Source organism: Urocitellus parryii, chromosome 6, assembly GCF_045843805.1.
Source record: "Urocitellus parryii isolate mUroPar1 chromosome 6, mUroPar1.hap1, whole genome shotgun sequence".
Classification (NCBI taxonomy): Eukaryota; Metazoa; Chordata; class Mammalia; order Rodentia; family Sciuridae; genus Urocitellus; species Urocitellus parryii.
The window spans coordinates 19,409,169-19,428,533 of NC_135536.1; the positions used below are offsets into that span (position 1 = coordinate 19,409,169).

The window sequence follows — 19,365 nt, forward strand, 5'->3', positions numbered from 1 at the left end:
TATTTAGTCTTTATTTTTATTTTAATTATTTAGTCTTTATAAAAGAAAGACTAAAGATTAAATTTTTGGTTGTGTGGATACAGAGAGCAAACAGCATGGATGCACTGGGGAGAACCTGGTTAAGCTAAAATTTTGATTCACTACAAAAATATGTATCTATACATAGGAATTTTGAGAAATCTTTTCCTTTTTCTTTCATGTCCATGAGATTAATTGACAATGATCTGCACTGACTGACAAATTCAAATTTCTGTAGGAGAGAGGTCAAGGCTCTCACACCAGGCTCCCTTTGCTTTATCACTGTAGCAGATATTAAATCAGACCAATTAAATCTGTTAACTTAATATTCATAGTTTCCACTAATAAAGTATGATTCCAGAGGTCCATGACCTGTTGTATTTTATCATTGAGATATGGCGCTAATTCAAATCAAACATTTTGAAGAGCTGGTGAGTAATACAGCTGATGAAGCAATGGAGCTAGCTACATTACAACCACACCTAGAGGATGTATTGCCATTCCATGAGGATTGTAGCCTATGAGGTCACTTGTATAAAGTAAGGAAACAAAGTAATATTCTTGTTGAAAATGTCCCCTAAAAGAAAGTCATTGTTAATCCATATGAAAGACATTAAGATAAAGTATTCAAAAGTAATGATGGTTCTTCATCAAAGAGACAGATCTTCTGCATTAAGAATGTTTCTCTGCCCTACATATTCCCAGTAACTTAGCTTTTAAATCTAGATGCTTAATCGTTATTGAGGGTTAGTCCTTTTTCACAAGACTATTTCATAGATGGCGAATTCTTTATCCTGTGGCATGCAAAGTCTCTTTGTCTGTTTTGTGGGTGGTTAGAACTATTGATGCTCAAAGCAACGTATTGCAAATGAAACTTTTTCTTCCAATTTTTGAAGTACTTTTAAAAATAGAAACTTCCTCACATTTACTAAAGGGTTATGAATTGTGCAATTCATTTAGAAGGGATGTTTTTCGTTTTCATTTTTCAGTGTGCAAATAAAATGTTGGTTTTATACCATATTTCAAAGGGATCCACTAAATTTTGTTTATAGATTGGGGTTTTGGGGGAGCAGGTTGCAGTATGAACTCATGTAATTTGAAGAGTCGATGGGTTTAAATCTATTGAAATTATTATCTATGCAGATGTTCATATAATTCCATAGAGACATTTCAGGTTGACTCTGAAGTCTGTTTATGCGAGTCTAGTGGTACTCAGTAGCTGCTTTGGAATTTAGTAACAAAAGTTAGCTCAAGATCATCTTGTATACTTCATGACCATGAGTTAAAGTTATTTATTTTTTTACAGATGCCTGGGTTGTTTTGTTTAAAATGACCTTCCAAGATTATAATTTGAATGATAGTAATGTTCCTTAATGCTACTGGCTTAGCATTATTTCTAGGCCTTTTCAGTGGTCTGTGCTATATACTATATAACTTGGGAGTGCAATGAGAAAAATACAAAATCATGAAAAACTCCACAGAATGAAGAGTGTGTGGTTCCCTTCATCATTTTTTTTATTTTGCAAAGGAAAAATAATACTATACATGTTAAAAGAGATCTAAGTCCATATTTTAGAAATACACAAAACTAAAACAAAAATGTTAAAACTTGATGATAAAATTTTAAAGAGAAGCAAAAACGTCATTATATTTCAATTTATGGAAATGGAAAATGGTTTATCTTAGGAGGAAGGGATTTCTTTTGGGGAAGAAGCATATGGAAAGCAAATAATATGACTGCATGGTTTTTCTATCCTGATATGAGTGATGGTAGAAAGGTGGCTAGTTTTTAATAATTGATTAAACTAAATATTTATTTAACGTGTGTATCAGCCATGGTTCTCCAGAAAACTTAATTATATAGGTGTGCATATACACACAAAAACACATATATATCTGTGTATGTAAACATATACATATATTATAGTTTGGATATGAGGTGTCCCCCAAAAGCTCATGTGTGTGATAATGCAAGAAGGTTCATAGAAAAAATGATTGGGTTGTGAGAGTCTTTACCCAATCAGTGAATTTATCCCTGATGGGGATTAACTGGTAACTGAAGTGGAAGGGATTTGGGCTTGGCTTTGGGGTATATATTTGTATCTGGCAAGTGGAGTCTCTCTCTGTTTCCCAATCTTGATGTGAGGTGCTTCACTCTGCCATGTTCAGCATGTTCTGCTTCCACTGGAGCCCAGAGGAATGGAGCCAGCTTTCTATGGACTAAGACCTCTGAAATCCTGAAATCGTGAGCCCTCAAATAAATTTTTCCTCCCTTAAAATTATTCTGGTCAAATATGTCAGTTGCAGCAGTGAAAAAAGCTGACTAAAACAACATAAATACATATATATATATATATATATATATATATATATATATATATATATATATATTCTTATTCCCAGGTATTGGCTCACATGATTATGGAGGACAAGAAGTCCTACCATATGCCATATACAAGTTGGGAACCCACAAGACACCTAATTGAATAGTCCCAGGGCCAGAAAGCCAGAAAACTCATGATATAGATTTTAGCTCAGGTATGATTACAATGAGTATCTACAGGAGAGATTAATGTTCCAACTCAAGCACTCAGGCAGACAGAATTGGACTTTCCTCTAACTTTTCTTCCATTCCAACCTTCAAAATTTAGGGTAATGCCAACTCAGATTGAGGAGGGCAATATACTATACTCTTTCTACCCTGAAATGCTAATGCCTTCCAGAAGCATCCTTATAGACACACCATAAATAATGTTATACCAGACACATGAACACCCCATGGCTCATTTAAGTTGGCCCATAACATTATCCGTTAGATGGTGGATGTCTGTTTTTGTGAAATATTTAACAATATAACCTGATAATTTTTAAAAGCAAAAAAAAAAAACAGACAGATGAAACAAGACTGTAAAAATATTAATGTATGTTGAAACTAAATGTTGGGGGTAATTGTATTACACTGAAATGTACTTTAATGTATGGTTAAAGTATTCTCAAATGAAAATTTAAAAATGAGAAAAATTGAGACAGGTCTTAAAACAATCAAGTACAAGCCATTCAAAAAATTAAGATCTTGAAATTGTTCATAACTTGGGTCTGTAAGCTGATCAACATTACTACATAGCATGTACAGACCCATGAAAAACATTTATGTAATGGTTTTAGTACAGAAATTAAGATAAATTATATAATGAATACATGATGAATAACTAACACTTCTTATGTATGTTTTTGTCATTACTGCTCCAAATTCCTCTTTTTTATGACCTTAAAATTATACTTTTGCACAGAGTATCTGAAGAGTGTACTATGGCACATGTTACATGGAAAATGATTTTGTGATTTTAAAAAAAAATTCTACTCAATGTGTCCTATTTATGGAAAAGAGTGTATTTGAGGTAGATATTTGTTTTCTCTTAGTAACTCTGCCTTTGGTTGATTCTTCCATCTATTTCATGTGTTAGTGATGTAGAGCAGTTTTTAATTTTAGTGAGAGTTACGAATTTGAATATTGTCTCAGAAAAGGGAGTTGTGATTGTATGTGAGCTTTAGACAAATACTTAGAATCATGTGAATTCAGAATTTTCCTTCTATTTCCCTTTGAACTTCCAATCCCCTTTATGATCTATTCTTTCATGTTAGTTTTTGCATTGACAGGAAATTGACCCACTTTCCCACTAGGTAACACTTTATTTTTATAAGTTTGTTTTATTTATAAGGCTTTTGCAAAATGTTTTTATTCATTTATTTTTTGTCATACCTTTTTGTCAAAAACCTCATTATTGTAACTGGGTGTTACTTATCTGGAATCTTTTGCCTTTTGTTCCCTGATTCTGAAGACTTGGCTGGATTCACTACTTTTTTTCCACACTCATATAATCTAAACTTGTCCAGAGCAACCTGGGAAATATTTATGTAGCACACGTCTGTGGAATGAATGTCTGCTGTGTGTGATCGCACAGGCTTTTCTGTCACGTGCTGTTCCACTGACATTTTCTCATATTGTTATCTCACAGATTTCACTGTCTGAAATCTCCATGTAATTAATCCAGATCAGAACTGTATCCCGTGAACAACAATACCAATAATTATAATCAATGCACTTCTGTTTTTCATATGTTGATGCTTTTCAGCTCTGCATGGTATTTTAGATTTTTAAGTTCTATTTCAAGATCTGAAAAAGATTAGAAAGAATTCTTCTCTTTGTTGTTGATGCTTTTTAAAAAAAATATATATTTATCTCATTTTTTTCCCCTCTCTGGTTTCTAAAACACTGTTCTCCAGACCCTTTTAAATGGAGCAAAGAAAAATCCACTCACATTTTGGAATGGTAAATCAAAGTTCCCAACACTAGTTAACCTGTAAACATGTACTTTTAAAGCATGAGGTCTTTTTCTTCCTGTTTGTTGAGGAAGGACCGTCATGAATGATCCAGGAATGATGTGGACTGGAAAGTTCAGAACCAACTGACTACCTCAGAGGAAACAAATAGTCACTGGTGGCCTTCAGTCTGGGAAGGCAACAGTACCTAAGACCGAAATTCAGAAAAAAAATGGAGACAAAAAGATGAAAGAGCACACCCGATGTCATCTTTGTGTTTGGATTCAGAACCCATTTGGAGGTGGCAAGACAACTGACTTCGGCATGATTCATGATTCCTTGGATCATGCAAAGAAAAATAAAACCAGACATAGACAGGCAAAAAGGGGCCTGTATGAGAAGTTAAGACTTCAACAAAAGAGTGAAAGGAACACAAAACAAAATGAAGAGGGGGACTGAGAAGACAACTGTGGGTGCTGGGAAAAGTGAAAGGAGGAGAGGTTCTGAGTTGACTTCTTCTGTGATGATTGTGCAAATTTTTTGTGAGGATTAATAAACTATAACAATTCAAAAAAAAGGAAAAAAAATAAAAAGCACAGAAAACTAATGTTTAGGATCTGCCTCAACTTATATCATGACAATGTGATCTAGCATTAAAATATGGTCTGGGACTGTGTTTTGGCATGTGTAATGTTTTAGGCTTCTAACAAGAACGTTACTGGGTAAAACGCAGATGTCATCATGTTATGATGAGTATATTAAAGAATGGTTTTGTTCTGTTGCATATGTGACAACTTGTTTAACAGTGACCAGGACATAAATTTTAAAAGCAGTAACATTCTATCTGGTTCTGTGATTATTATAAAATAATTTCTCACTTATCCTAAATTATTACATTTTATTTTCACAAATTGTACATATAGATAAGGCAAAATTTGAGTCTATAATTAAATATACGGGCTCATTTTTTTTTTTTTTTTTTTTTTTTTTTTTTTTTTTTTTTTTTACAAACTGATTTAGAACTCTCCTTCAATGCTACAGCAAATGCTGTGCCTTCTCAGTTTTCATGTGCTATTGGTCTTGGAGAAGTTTCTTAAACATATCTATGAATTTCTGTGTCTCTCTGTCTGACTATGTTTTCTGGCTCCTCCAGCCTGCAAGACCAATGTGAAGGATGGTCAGAATTTCCAGGTCACTACTATCTTAGAAACAGCCTTCCACTTTGAGAGACAGAAAGATAAATACCCCAGTTTTCTTACCACTCCCTGGGTAACCTACACATTAAACTACCTTTTGGTTTTCCTCCTTTCCCTGTGAGACAAGAACAACCACTCTCATTGGTTATGCAAGACTGAGAAATTAAAAATCACTCTTATCAGTTATGTAATTAAACCTTGAATTATCTTATGGCTTGTGTACACATTCTTCTTTGCTCAGATTCTTACATGCTTGCACTGGACTGTTGTCTTAAGAACCCAAAACAAGTTTTATAGCTTTCTGATTGCTACACATAAGTAAAAACTATTGTATACTAATGTCTATGAAGTGTTTTTCCTCAGAGTTGTAAGTAAATAAAACTGGTTGCTTATCTCATAGCTGATTTCATTATTTTAGAAGAGGATGTTTTATATGCCAAGCATAATTGTTCATCCATATGTATAACATAAATTTTTACAGAAGCTTGCTGGAGTTAGCTTACCAAATCCATGAAAACAGTGGGTTGTCTTGAATGTGAAACTTGATATTTATCATTTACTATGAGTTGAATTACATCTCTCCAGAATTAATATGTTGAAGCTTTAATCCCCAAACTGGCTTTAACTATAGACTGGGTCATTAAAAGGTAATCAAGGATAAATGAATACATAATAATGTAGTCTCTTATTATAGTTTAGATATGAGGTGCCCCCTGCCCTACCAAAAAAAAGTATGTGTGAACAATGCAAGAATGTTCAAAGGTGAAACAGTCAGGTTAGGTGAGTCTTAACCTAATCACTGTATTAATCCACTTGAATGGATTAACTGGGTGGTAGCTGAAGGAAGGTAGGAAGTGGCTGGAGGATGTGGGTCATTGGGCATATGACTTTGGAGTACATATTTCATCCATGGTGAGGGGAATTCTCTCACTTCTTCCTGGTGCTATGTTCTCAGGTGCTTCCCTCTTCAACACCCTTCACCGTGATATTCTGCCTCATCTAGGACACAACATTATGGAGTCAGCCATATATGGCCTGGTACCTCTGAAATCATGAGAGATCAATAAATTATTTCTCCTCTAAAGTTGTTCTTGTTAGGTTTTTTTGTAAAACAACAACATCAAAAAACAGACTAAAAGAGCCCTGAAAAGAGTGGGTTTTACAAGAAAAGCATGACTTCTGTTCCTCTCTGTCTCGTGTCTCTCTTCACCAAGTGGGAACATAGCCATATGTAAACCACAGAGAGGGCCCTCATTAGATCTCAACCATGCTGGCACTTGTGGACTTCTAGCCTCCAAAATTGTGAAAAAAATAAATTTCTGTTATACTAACCTGAACCAAGCCAGTTACCTATATTTCTAATGTCTCTTGCCTCAGGGTTTAAGTCTACTTCTGTGTCCCTTGTATTAATTCTGATAAAACCCACAAGGTGTGTCACTGGCAGACCATCTCATGTTGGTATCACATGAGTACCTTCATTTCTTTGGATAGTTCAGAAAAGCTCCAAGCTGCAGATAAAAGAGCGTCCATTTGGCTCCTAAAGGCACCTGGGGTTCCCTTAGAAACAAGATTACCTTAGAGAAATTCACAGGAGCATGAAGATCAGGGCCAAATGTTTATTTATGGATGTATGTACATACAGATGGATAGATACATGTAAGGACACCAGGCACAGCCAGGAAATCATCTCTTCCAAATAGAGTATTTGCATAAGGTGATTAGTTTTTCATACATTTTGGTCACCCAAATGGTGACCCACAAAAGCACAAGGAAAGTCTTGTTCCCTGCCTTGGCATATGTTTTTGTCAGTTGTTTTTTTGTTTGTTTGTTTTTCTGTGACCAAAAGACCTGTCAAGAACAATTTTAGAGGAGAAAAAGTTCATTTGGTGCTCCTGGCTTCAGAGTCTCAGTCCACAGACAGCTGTGTCTGTGGCTCTGGGCTCCAGATGAGGCAGGCTGAACACCATGTCAGAAAGGTTTGGAGGGGAAATCAGCTCAGAACAGGGCAATCAGGAAGCTGAGAGAGCTCTGTTCACCAGAAACAAAAATAACTCCTGAAGATGCATTCCAGTGACCTATTTCTTCTAGCTACACCTTACCTGCCCACAGTCACCACCCGTTAATCCAGTCAAGTGGATTAATGCACCGATTAGGTTAAGCCCCTCATAACCTGATCATTTTACCTCTAAACTCCCTTGCATTTTCTCACACATGAGCTCTTGGGGAACACATCATGTCACTTCAGAATAGCATATTCATTGTTACAGGTGGGTCTGGCCTACTCAGGCTCAGACATTTGAATCTGACTCATCTCTCTTTCTTTGTCTCTATTTCAGTTAATCCCATCTACCCTTCATTAGCAAAAAAGTTAAATGCTTCTACTTTCTAACTCAAATTGTTTGTTGTTTGAAGCTCAGAAAGAACCTCAAGACATTTAGAAAGAAATTCTAACATTTGTAATATAAGCATTTATTCATGCTACCTAAAGGGTAATGATAAATGTTGTGCTCATGCTTCTAGGAAAGTAGAGAAGAAAGTAGAAGAAACACTCTCATTCCCACTGTTATGAATTGAACTTTGTCTACCCCCAAATTCCTTAGATGACAGTATATGGATATAGGAGCTTTATAGAAGTGGTTAAGTCAAAATAAGTTCATTAGGATGGGCCCTGATCTAACATAATCATGTCGTTTTAGGAAGCCAAGAATGAAAAATCGAAAAGTACATAGGAAGAACATCATGGAAAGATAAGGTAGAACATGGGAGTGATGTTTCCACAAGCCATTGTATGCCTAGGATTGCCAGCAAACTGTAGAAGCTGGGAGAGAAACGGGAGCAGATGCTTCCTCACCCACCTCAGAAGAGACCTGTCTGCATCCTGAGCTGGACATTCTAGCCTCTAGAACTTTGAGACCACAAACTTTTGTTGTACTGGGGGGTTCTTCTGAGCTTCCTACCACTTCCTGTTGTCCAGAGGACCTTTCGTTGGGGTTTTGGTCTGGGAGAATCATCTCCCTCTCCTTCCTTTTGTCTCCTTGCCAACATTTTTCCTTACTGTAGTGGTGGGGAGTGGGACAGGACTTAGACTGTGGGGATTTGGAGGGAAGGGCTCATCCTCCTCTGCTTGTCCATGTGTTATCTCACAGTGGACTCTTACCAAGGCCACAATCCTCCAGAGAAAAACAAGGAAACGAGTTTCACTTTGCAAATTGTAGTTTCAATTTGCAAACCGTAGCATTAATTTAGACGTAAAAGGAGGAAAATAACGTGAAGGACAGACCTGGGAATCCATGAGATCCTGAGTGAGAATTTAGAGAACTTTTCTGTATTCAGTAAGGAAGACAGTTTATTTAAAGCCAGAAACCAATAAATCAAAATTTAGAGGTCAAAACGGATAATAAAATATTAACACAAACTGATATTTATTATCATCCTTTTAAGTGAGAGGCACTGAAAAAATCTAACAAAAATTCAATATTTAGACATCAGGTACTATTCTACTACTTTTAAATATTATCTAAACTCTCTCAAAGACAATTGACCTATTATTATCCACGTGTCTTCAGTGAAGAATCTGAGGGCCTGAGAGTTTATGAACTCAGCAGTGGAAAGCAAGCATGGAAAGCGGTGCCCTCCGCCTATAAAACCTGGCTTTTCAACACCATAGCTGCTGGTGAGTGAACAACACTACAATCTATAACCATCAAGAGGTTATGCAAGCCTGGATTAATGTATGGAGACCCCCATCATCCTTATGAGCACTCTGTGAGGTGGGTACTAGGAAATTATTCCTATTTTTCAGACTTAGGCTCAGATAGGTGAAGTTATGCCTAGGTACAAAACAGTAAATAATAATGTTCACAGTGCATGTAAAAACTGGTGAAATCCAAATGAGATCTGTAGTCATGGTAATAGCATTTCACCAATGTCCTTTGACAGGTTTGAATATTATAGTATGGTTTTGTATGATGCTGTCTTTGGGATGAACCAAATAAAAAGTAAAAAGGAACTCTGTACAATTTTTTGCAATTTTAGGGGAACTTTTAATTACTTCAAATACTTTTTTAGGAGTTAAAATAGATAGAATATTTAAAGTAGTGTTTGATTGGTATCAAGCTTTCTCTGGCTCTGAAGTATAAACAGTTGTCTGGGATGACAGGTTCATTTTTTAAAAGGCTTGAAAGTAGGAATAAAGCGGTTCAATGAAAAGAAGGAGAAGAATTAAATAAAACAGAAAACATATGTAAGCCTAGAGATGATGGGTGACATTCTCTATGCAATTAGACATTTGAAATGCATTCTTAATGCATTCATAGTGATCCTCCAAAGTTCGGGGGGATCATAAATATTTTTACACTGTGAAAATTCAGATGTTGGAAAGTTAAATAATACAGGTTTTCAAAGCTAGTACAGAAACAATCTTTAGGCATCTGAAGATCCTGCTTTCAGGTTTTCTTTTTCTTTTTCCCCATTTCTGTTATACCAAGTTGCCTAGCAGAATGTAAAGAGACAACTCTCCTAGGAGATATAGAAACATAGATTTTAGGGTTAAGTAGATACACTGGAGTCAGGCAATTGAGGCTTTGGTTGGGAGAATTAACAGGTCTCAGAGCAAATGGGTTTCCTTGCATGACAGAATCAACAGGTAATTATTGCTGTTTGAAAGGTCAACACATGGTACAGCTGTGGGGCAATTCATTACAATTCATTATAATTTCTGTATTGGGAAATCTGAAGAGCAAAAAAAAAATAGTTGGGAGAGTTGAAAAAGGGATCTAAGGATGATTTGCAGGGTGGAGAGGGTTGGAAGGATTTGCACTGTCCTGGAGAGACAGAGCTTATGGATGTGTGGAGATGAAACACTCTGGACCCTAAGCTGCTCCTAGACACAATTGCTCTCCAGTTTCCCTTTGCATGCTAGGGAGGGCTTACCCCAGCGCCAGACACAAAGACTCACCAAGAATAGATACATGAATCTGGGCTGACTTTTACCAGCCCTAAGTGTTACACCCAGCTTCCAATAAACATAACCTCACTATCATCGGAAACTGCACAGAAAGGACTCTGCCTAGAAGAAGCCTGGACATGTTGAGCAGGGAGGGCTTCAATTTGAGTACTGATCAAACTCAAATTTGCCAACTCCAGCAGGACCTGAGGAGATAGCTGCACACAGCCATTGAAGTTTTCGGTTGCCTGCTGTTTTTTTCTAGACAGCTGTCAAGACTGATAAAACCTGTCAAGCCTTCCCAGACTGTGCAGTCATTTAATAGCAAAAAGACATCACCATAGGAAGCACACTCAAGAGGCATAACATTTTTGGAGATGGATGGATGGATTCTTTGTTGTGTGTCTCCTTACAACAACTTAAATGTTGCTCTGTTCCCTAGGGGCACCTTCGTCCTCATCTACCCCCCAAGAGTTGCTTTGGAACTTACTTCCTCAGGCAAGTTCAGAGTGTTTGATGGGGCATTCTGCTACTTATCAGAAGGAGAGAGAAAAAAGGCAGGAGGTCAGGTGTGGAAATGTAAGGCACCATATTAGGTAAGATTTAAAGGCAGAGCACTTCAGAATGCCCAAATGTGTGTACATTTCTAGACCTGTCACAAAAAAGCGTTTTTATTTCCTTTCAAATGTCAAAGATAATAATTTTAAAAACAGCTTGAACGACAGAGTTAATGGCTTATTAGATTCAGGTGCCTGAAACTGGATGGAGTAAATATTAGATAATGCTGTGTTGCCAAACATTTTTTTTTTTTGCACAGGAATGAGAAATATTTTGTTTACCAAAAGAGTTATGCAATTCTGTTTTCAAGTTCTTATTATTCAAGGAGGATAAGGTTCAAGAAATAATTTAATGAACTCTCAAGGAAAACATCTACTATGAAAGAAACGTATGTTTCATAAATAGGATAGGCTGAAGTATAATTAAAAGTTTTAACGTTGCAAAAACAGATGTGAAGATAGTTATGCACTTAGATATTGATTCACAGGCCTCTCTTTCAGTATTTAATGTTTCCTTTTATTCTCTCCTTTTCTCTTTCTCTTTGGACTCTGTCTTCTTCCCTATCTCCTTCTATCATTCTGTATGTGTGTGCATTTTTGAGGCCTCTGCAATTCTCTAATTTGTCTTCATTTTCATCATTTTATAAACAGATACAGTTTACCACTTATTTCTAGTTTTGGGAATCATTATGCTTTCTAAATCTAAAGATTTATCGCATTTGTGAGTTCTGAGAAATTAACAGCTACTATCCCTTAAAATTTATATTCTTACATTTTTATTCCCATCATGTAAATGTCTAAGTGTTACAACTTTTCATCTATCTCTTACATTTTCATATTTTTTTTCATTTCTATGAGCCTTTCTGAAGCATACCATATCATTTCTTCCCAGTTTGATATTGTAATTTATTGTTATTATTTTTCAGTTGTCTAATCTGCCCTCAACGAAACCAGTTTCCCTATGTTTTATAATTTTGCATTAGGGATTCATGTTTGGAAAGGTTTAACATTGTGTTCTTGAGGGACATAGATTACAATTTGTTCTTCTAAAGGGAGTTTGCTTATGCATGTCCTAGGGTAACTCAAAGTTTATTCGGCATCTTGAGACTTTGAATATTCAGGAAGATGTTTCATGCCCTCAACCAGATCTCATGTTGACACAGAAATACCAGTGTTCCTCAATGGCTTATTTTGCACATAAAACAACATCTTCCAGTTGATCCTTTCACAGACAGTGTAGTACTTAAAAGACACAGGTGTGTTTGTATTTTATGAAAGACTGAAGGACTGGGGCATTGTTGCTCCAATTGCATATTTTATTTAAATGCAAGGCTTTTATTCAGTATTCCATATGGATCTTAAATCCCCAATCCATTTTAACAAAATTGATAAATGTCCTCCAAAACCTATAACTTGAGCCACTGCTTAATATATTTTTTCTTCCAGTTTTGCCAATCTGAGGGTTTTTTTCACTTTTGAGAGTTCAGAAATGATTTTGAAAATATGTTTACTTGCTGTTAACCTGAAACTGCTGTAAAAAAATAAAGTCTGTTGAAAAAAATTTATTATGCTTCTACAGAATATTTGAAGTGTGTATATCTCTGTGTGTGGGGGGGTCAAATTAATTGCAGAATACTATTTTTGAGGATAATTAGTTGGTGATGTCACTAGAAATAGCAGTTCTTGAAACGTTTTGATTAAAAAAAGAATAGAAACTTTCAAATAAACTGTAAAAGAGATGCAATGAGCAACAATGAATAAGAAGTCCATTTATTTGCCTTCAACAAGAATTAACAAATGCTGGAATGGGTTTTGATCCAACAAATGCATGGATCTTAGAATTGGGAATGATTTATTTACATTAGTGTTGTTCTAAAGAATAATCACCATTTTTTCTGATGATAAAATTATCTAAATTAATTTTAATATTTTCATATTTTTCTTTCCACTTTACTCTCAATATTAAAATAGGTTTACAGTATAAGTGAGCTATCTTCAAAAATCTTTGTGTTCATAGTGGGAACACTTCTAGTTTTCATCTTTGTTTCATATAAAACATCCCATTTTGAGTTCAGGGAAGAGTTGCTTATCTATGTTCTACTTCCAGTAAGATTTCAGGAAATAATTATAAAGAAACCTGAAGACTTTGAAGTCACTTAGAGAATCACCCAAAGAGAGAGAGAGAGAGAGAGAGAGAGAGAGAGAGAGAGAGAGAGAGAGAGAATCTTCTACATCTCTCTTTCTTTCTGATTTCTTCTTTGCTAAAAATGTGAAATAATAATAACTCTTTTTCCAAAGTCCAATTTCTTATGCTATGAATAAAGTGGAATAAACTATGTTGTAAGACAGAAAATAGGAGACATTTCCCTTGAGGCATTGACTTAATTATCATAATTTATTGGCTGGGTGTGACATCTGTCAGTTCAGAAAAGACCTTGGAAGAGAGGCCAAGTGAGGGAATTGCTTTGTTTTAATTTCTTTTCACAGACTGCAAAATTCATGCTAAATTCTTTTAATGGTGGAATGATAGTGTTTTTTGGTAAATTAGTCTCCTTCAAATCTAGGAGTGTGTGATGTCTTAGAGATTATTTGATACTGATAAGTGAAGGTTTTTGTCTGGACAACATTACCAACAGCACTTCACACTTATAGGTTCCCTTTTTATCTAATTATTCATTTATTTATTCATTCAGCCATGTTTAATTTTTTTCTCTGGAGCAGAAACTTCTCAAAAACAGAAGAAATAGGCAAAATTTTACTCCTGGGAGCAAGTAAATTTTGAACTCACTATAGTGTGGTTTATACAACATATGGGATTATTTATAAATGGTTGGGCTTCATGCCTATGCTTTACCTAATTACCCTATGTGATTGAGTTCAGTATAGAATTTTTTCTTCTTAAAAATATGCTATTTTCTGTGTATTAGCTAAATTGGGTTAGGCTAAGAAGTCACTTGGAGAACCACCCAAACAGTCCAGAGTTTGTTTGATCATTAATAAAACCTACTATCAGGGGCAGGGTGTCTAGAGGCTCTTTAGAAAAGGCCTGAAATTACTTACCAGCAGCCCACTTCCCTTCTCCCTCACAGCCTTGGAGTGCCAAGTGTAGATTCTGGAGAAGACCTGTCTGGGTTCAAGTCCAACTTCTTCAGCTTCCTCAAATCACTTACCCTCTCTGTGTCTCAGTTTATTTTTAAGAGGGATAAAAATATTCTCCAGCACATAGAGTTGGTGTAAATTGGAAACACTTAATAGATTCCAGTTGGCAATATGGTCAAAGTTACACAAATGCTGACTATTCTAACACCACCCTGTCTGTTTTGCTTTTATGTTCTTTGGGACTATATGGCACTCGAATATGGAGGCACTATTTTTAGGTTAAAGTCTAAAAAGACAAGAACATAGTGGAGATGGTAAATACAGAAATGACAAAGTTTTAAATAATCTTTATCTTTCTATACTTTTTTATGGATGCATTACAGTAGTTCATGGTTATTTGATTTGTCCTTACATATTTGTACATGCACAATATGACCATATAATGTAACCAATTTCACTCCCCAACACTTCCCCCTTTAATATCTGCCTCCCAACCCTTGTTGCCTTTCCTATACTGATCTCTTTTTAATTTTTGTGAGAGTCTCCTCCACCCCATTTTTCCTTTTTCCTCTCTGACTTCGACATAGCAAAGAAAACATATAACCCTTAACCTTCTGAGTTTGGCTTATTTCATTTAATATGATGATCTTTAGTTCCATCCATTTTCTTGAAAATGGCATAATTTCATTTTTTCTTCCCTATGAGTGAAGAAAGCTCCATTGCATATATATGGCACATTCTCTTTCTTTATTCATCCATTGATGGACACCTAGGCTGGTTCCATTACTTAATTATTTTTAATTGTGCTGCTGTGAACATGGGTATGCATGTATCACTGTAGTAAGATGACTTTAATTCTTCAGGATAAATACCAAGGAGGGGTATAGCTAGGTCAAATGGTGGTCCCATGACTAGTGTTTTGAGGAACCTCCATACTGATTTCCTTAAGGGTTGTAGTTCAGTGACAGTTCACTTGCCTAGCATGTGTGAGGCACTGGTTTCAATCCTTAGCACCACATAAAATAAACAAATAAAATAAAGGCATTCTGTCCATTTACAACGAGAGAGAGAGAGAGAGAGAGAGAGAGAGAGAGAGAGAGAGAGAAGAATTTTAAAAATAACATGACTTGGATGATGTGGGTTCAGCATCTGAAGTCTTTGAGGATAGAGTTCCTGATCAGTTAAAACACACACACACACACACACACACACACACACATACACACACACACACACACACACACACACAGCAGTTTTTGCTTCCCACATTAAAAATTGCTGAATGTTTGATTTCAAAATGGAGGTGGGGGGAGTGCTGGGTGAGAGACATCTTTAGGTTTGAGGAGGACAGTATAAATACAGGAAATATTTAAAATGGGGAAATGGCCTAATAAGTAATCATTTCCTTTCTTCAGAAATTAGTTTTGAGTATGCTCTAGGTGCTGGTCTTTGGGAATACAAAGTTGAATTGCAGAGGTTCTCTGCCATTTTGGACTTCCTAGCATAAGAATGGGAATGGGGGAGAGACAGACATACATCAATAAATAATCAAAAGCGATATGATAAAGAAAGAGATGGAAGAGAGAACTCAAATTTTGTTAAGGAAACACTAGTTTTAGAAGCCTCTTGACTGGATTGACCATGGTGAACATGGTCTTTGGAGATAAGAATTTTATACATAAGACTCATGGAAGAAAGTTGAATAGGATAATTCAAACATAAAAGAACATTTGAAAAAGTTTCAGTATTTGGAGTATTACAAAGTTTTGGAGTCATAAGAGATATGTGAGTTATGTGAATCAGAGTAAATTCTTTACATCTGTGTATGACACATTCTGACTATGTAATTTTACACACTTCACTCCTTCTTTAAAACAAGTCTTCATTGCAGCCTAATATGTTAGAAAATATTATTCTCCAAAAGCACAAGATGGGCACAAGGAGATTCAGACAGTTAAACAGAATGGTTTGTATAATCAGTAAATGGTAAAAAAGATTCTGATGTATTCTTAGCTTTTTGTCACTGTGGCAAATACCTGAGAGCATCGACTTAGAGGTGGAAAGATTTACTTTGTCTTATGGTTTCAAAGATTTCAGTCCATGTTGTCTGGCTTTATTGTTTCTGGTCCTGCAGTGAGACAGCGCATCATGGATAAAAGGCACTGCAGAATAAAGCTGCTCACCTCATGGTGGCAAGGAAACAGAGAGAGGAAGGAAGGAGCTGGAGGACATGATAAAGTTCCCAAGGACATGTCCCCCAAGGATCCACTCCCTCAAGCTTGGTTCCATATCCTACAATTTTCCACCCAGACCAATAATTCTTTCAGATATAAGTCCCTGAGGAGATTAATTTGCTGATGAGGTCAGAGACTTGACAATGCAATCACTTCCTCAGACTTTACCTTCCTCTTAAAATTGCTACATTGGGGAATGAGCCTTTAACATATGACTCTTTGAAGGACACTTCATATCCAAACAGAACAATTATTGTAAAAATACAGGGAACATACACAATATGGAGAGGTTGATTTGACTCAGTTTAAATGTCATGTTGAAAAGTTAAATAAGAACACAAAAGAAGTTTATAGGGAGTAAGAGAAATGTCAAAGAAGGAAGAAATAGGCCATTTGGTTAAAGGACAAGAGATGGTCTGAACAGCCAATAAATTCATTAGGTGTTCTCTGGACCTATCTGCTTAGTCTTTTCCAAGAATCTATGCACCTTGGTAGTACCCTCATCCTGTCCAAGACTCAGTGTTAAAAGTGGGGAGAGGGAGAGGGAGAGGTAGAACTACAAATGCATATTATTTTATAAACTCACACTACTGATAAATAATGAAGGTAAAGACTACAGAAAATGAACAACATTCTTTACTTCCAATCCTTTCTCCTCTCTATATGTTTAAAAGAATATTTATTTTACTTTTTCCTTGACGTAAAAGTATGTTTAAAGTTAAAAACAGTTTCTATTATCTACAAATTATTCACTTTGCCTTTAACTTATTTGTGGAAAGTTTTCCAAGCAGATTAAGACAGTTCTATATAATTTAGTTGCAACACATTAAAAACATTTGGAAAAATATTTGGCTTTGAATAAGCTTTCTTCCTCCCCCTCCCTTACCTAGTAAACCAGGACTCTTAATTCTTTTTCTCACATAGCATTTTATGTACTTAGAGGAAATCTCCACTAACCTAAATGAATTTGACAAATGGATTTAGCAGACGAACAGATGCATTTAAAGAATAACAGATGGGTCTCCATTTTCTTAGGTGAGGTGATCTATATCCATTTTATCAAGTTACAAGGATAATAGAATATCAAGCTCAAATGATACACAAAGAAGTAGAAAATATTGATAGCTTCATGCCATAGATTAAGTGGACCTTAAGGTTTACTAAAATTAAAATATAAATTTGGGATCTGTGAGACTGTTTCCTTTATTGCTAAGAACTGTATTTAATATGAGAAGCAAGCATTCCAAAACCATTGATATTTTCAAAATATGTCTTAAATTATGAGAAAATAAATTTGCACACTGTTGTCTTCATTAAATATGTGTGATCTTTCTGGATTTAGGTGTGAATTATTTAGAAACATAAAATTAAGGAGATTTGCTTAAAAAAACTGAGCTCAAAATGCTTAAGTGATTTGCTGAAAACAAAGTAATGTCAGAGTCTTATGAATTATTTTGCATGTTAATACTTTTCTCACTTCTTCCTTCCAATAGTGGTAGTTCTAATAAAAAAGAATAAACAATAGTTCAGGTAGGAGTTAACATTATGTATGAACTTTACATACATCATCTACAATGCTAAAATTCTGGTTCTCAGTACCACTATCTTCTCCCAATATTGCTTGTCAAAACATGAAATTTATAGTTTTCCTGCTCATAAAATCTTTTCAAGTTTATTTTACAATTTCTCTTATTATTTTGAGATGCTTTCATTTTACCTTTAGTAATAAAAATGTCACTATGTAAAATAATTAATTTGAACATTTGAAATTCAATTTCAAAAGGATGCTAAGGACTAGCAACTATGAAGGACAGGAAAATTTACACAATGACACTTTTAATCTATGTTTAACTTATAATTAAGATTTTTGAAGTGTTTGAGTATTTTGGCCAGTATAGTTTTCACCAGTACTATAAAGAAAATATTTAAAATTCATAAAATATATATTATTGTATATCTATAAAACTGTTTTATCTACATCCTAACTTCAGTATGGAGGATTTCTTGGCTGACCTCTGCATGAGTTAAAATAATGATAAACACTGTAATAAAAACAAGAAATTCACTATCTTAACAATTAAAACTATTTTGGTTGTGTATTACTGTGTAAAAAAAATAACTCCGGAATACTGAGTTTTCAAAAGTGATAAAATTGATCACTATACTGTTTGTCAAATATTTGAGATCTCTGATGAAAAGGCTCATGTGTTCTCTACACGGCACTCCCTAGGATTGCCAGTCTGGAGCTAGAGCATCTGGAATGGAATGGTATACTTGTCTGCTTTGGCTGCTAGAACAAAATACCATGAACTAGGAGCTTACAAATAAGAAATATGTATTTCATACAGTTGTGAAGGCTAGGAAATCCAAAATCAAAATACTGGCAGATATATTATGTGATGATGGCACATTTTCTGGTTCATAGATGATGGTGATTTTTTTCCTTGTGTCCCTGTATATCTGAAGGATTAAGGAAATCCTACGAAATATATTTTTAAAGGACACAAATCCCATTTAGGAGATCTCTACCCTCATGTCTTGGTTACTTCCTAAAGACTCACCTCCTAATATAATCACAAGGGGCTTAGGTTGTACCATATGAAATTTGGGGCACATATACAGAGGAGGTATTCATATTTTGTGGTCCTGATTTTAGCTACGACATAGAGCATCCCATTTCCTGTGGCTTCTCTCTCCACATGGTCTCTCATTATTCAGTGGTCTAGTTCATGTATCTTTGCATGAAGACTGGCTTCCAGGAGGGCAACAATAGAAGTAACTGGCTTTAAAGTTGAGTTCCAAAATCAGAGAGCTTTGATGCAGAGCATTCTTTTGTTTTCTACTGACCAAAAATAGTGACAAAATCATTTGAGAGAAAACAGATTGTTGCTGTTGATAGTAGGGGTGAAAAAGTCCTATCACAAAAGGCACAGGGAGCATTAGACATGAAGAAAATTCTCAATTCAGTAATCTATGCTTCCAGCATAAGGAACCTG

At 35.4% G+C, this 19,365-nt stretch overlaps 1 pseudogene; it reads left to right on the plus strand.

Moving 5' to 3' along the window:
• Positions 1 to 4,440: 4,440 nt before the first annotated feature.
• LOC113192435 (small ribosomal subunit protein eS24 pseudogene) lies at positions 4,441 to 4,891 on the plus strand (annotated as a pseudogene).
• The last annotated feature ends 14,474 nt before the right edge of the window (positions 4,892 to 19,365 follow it).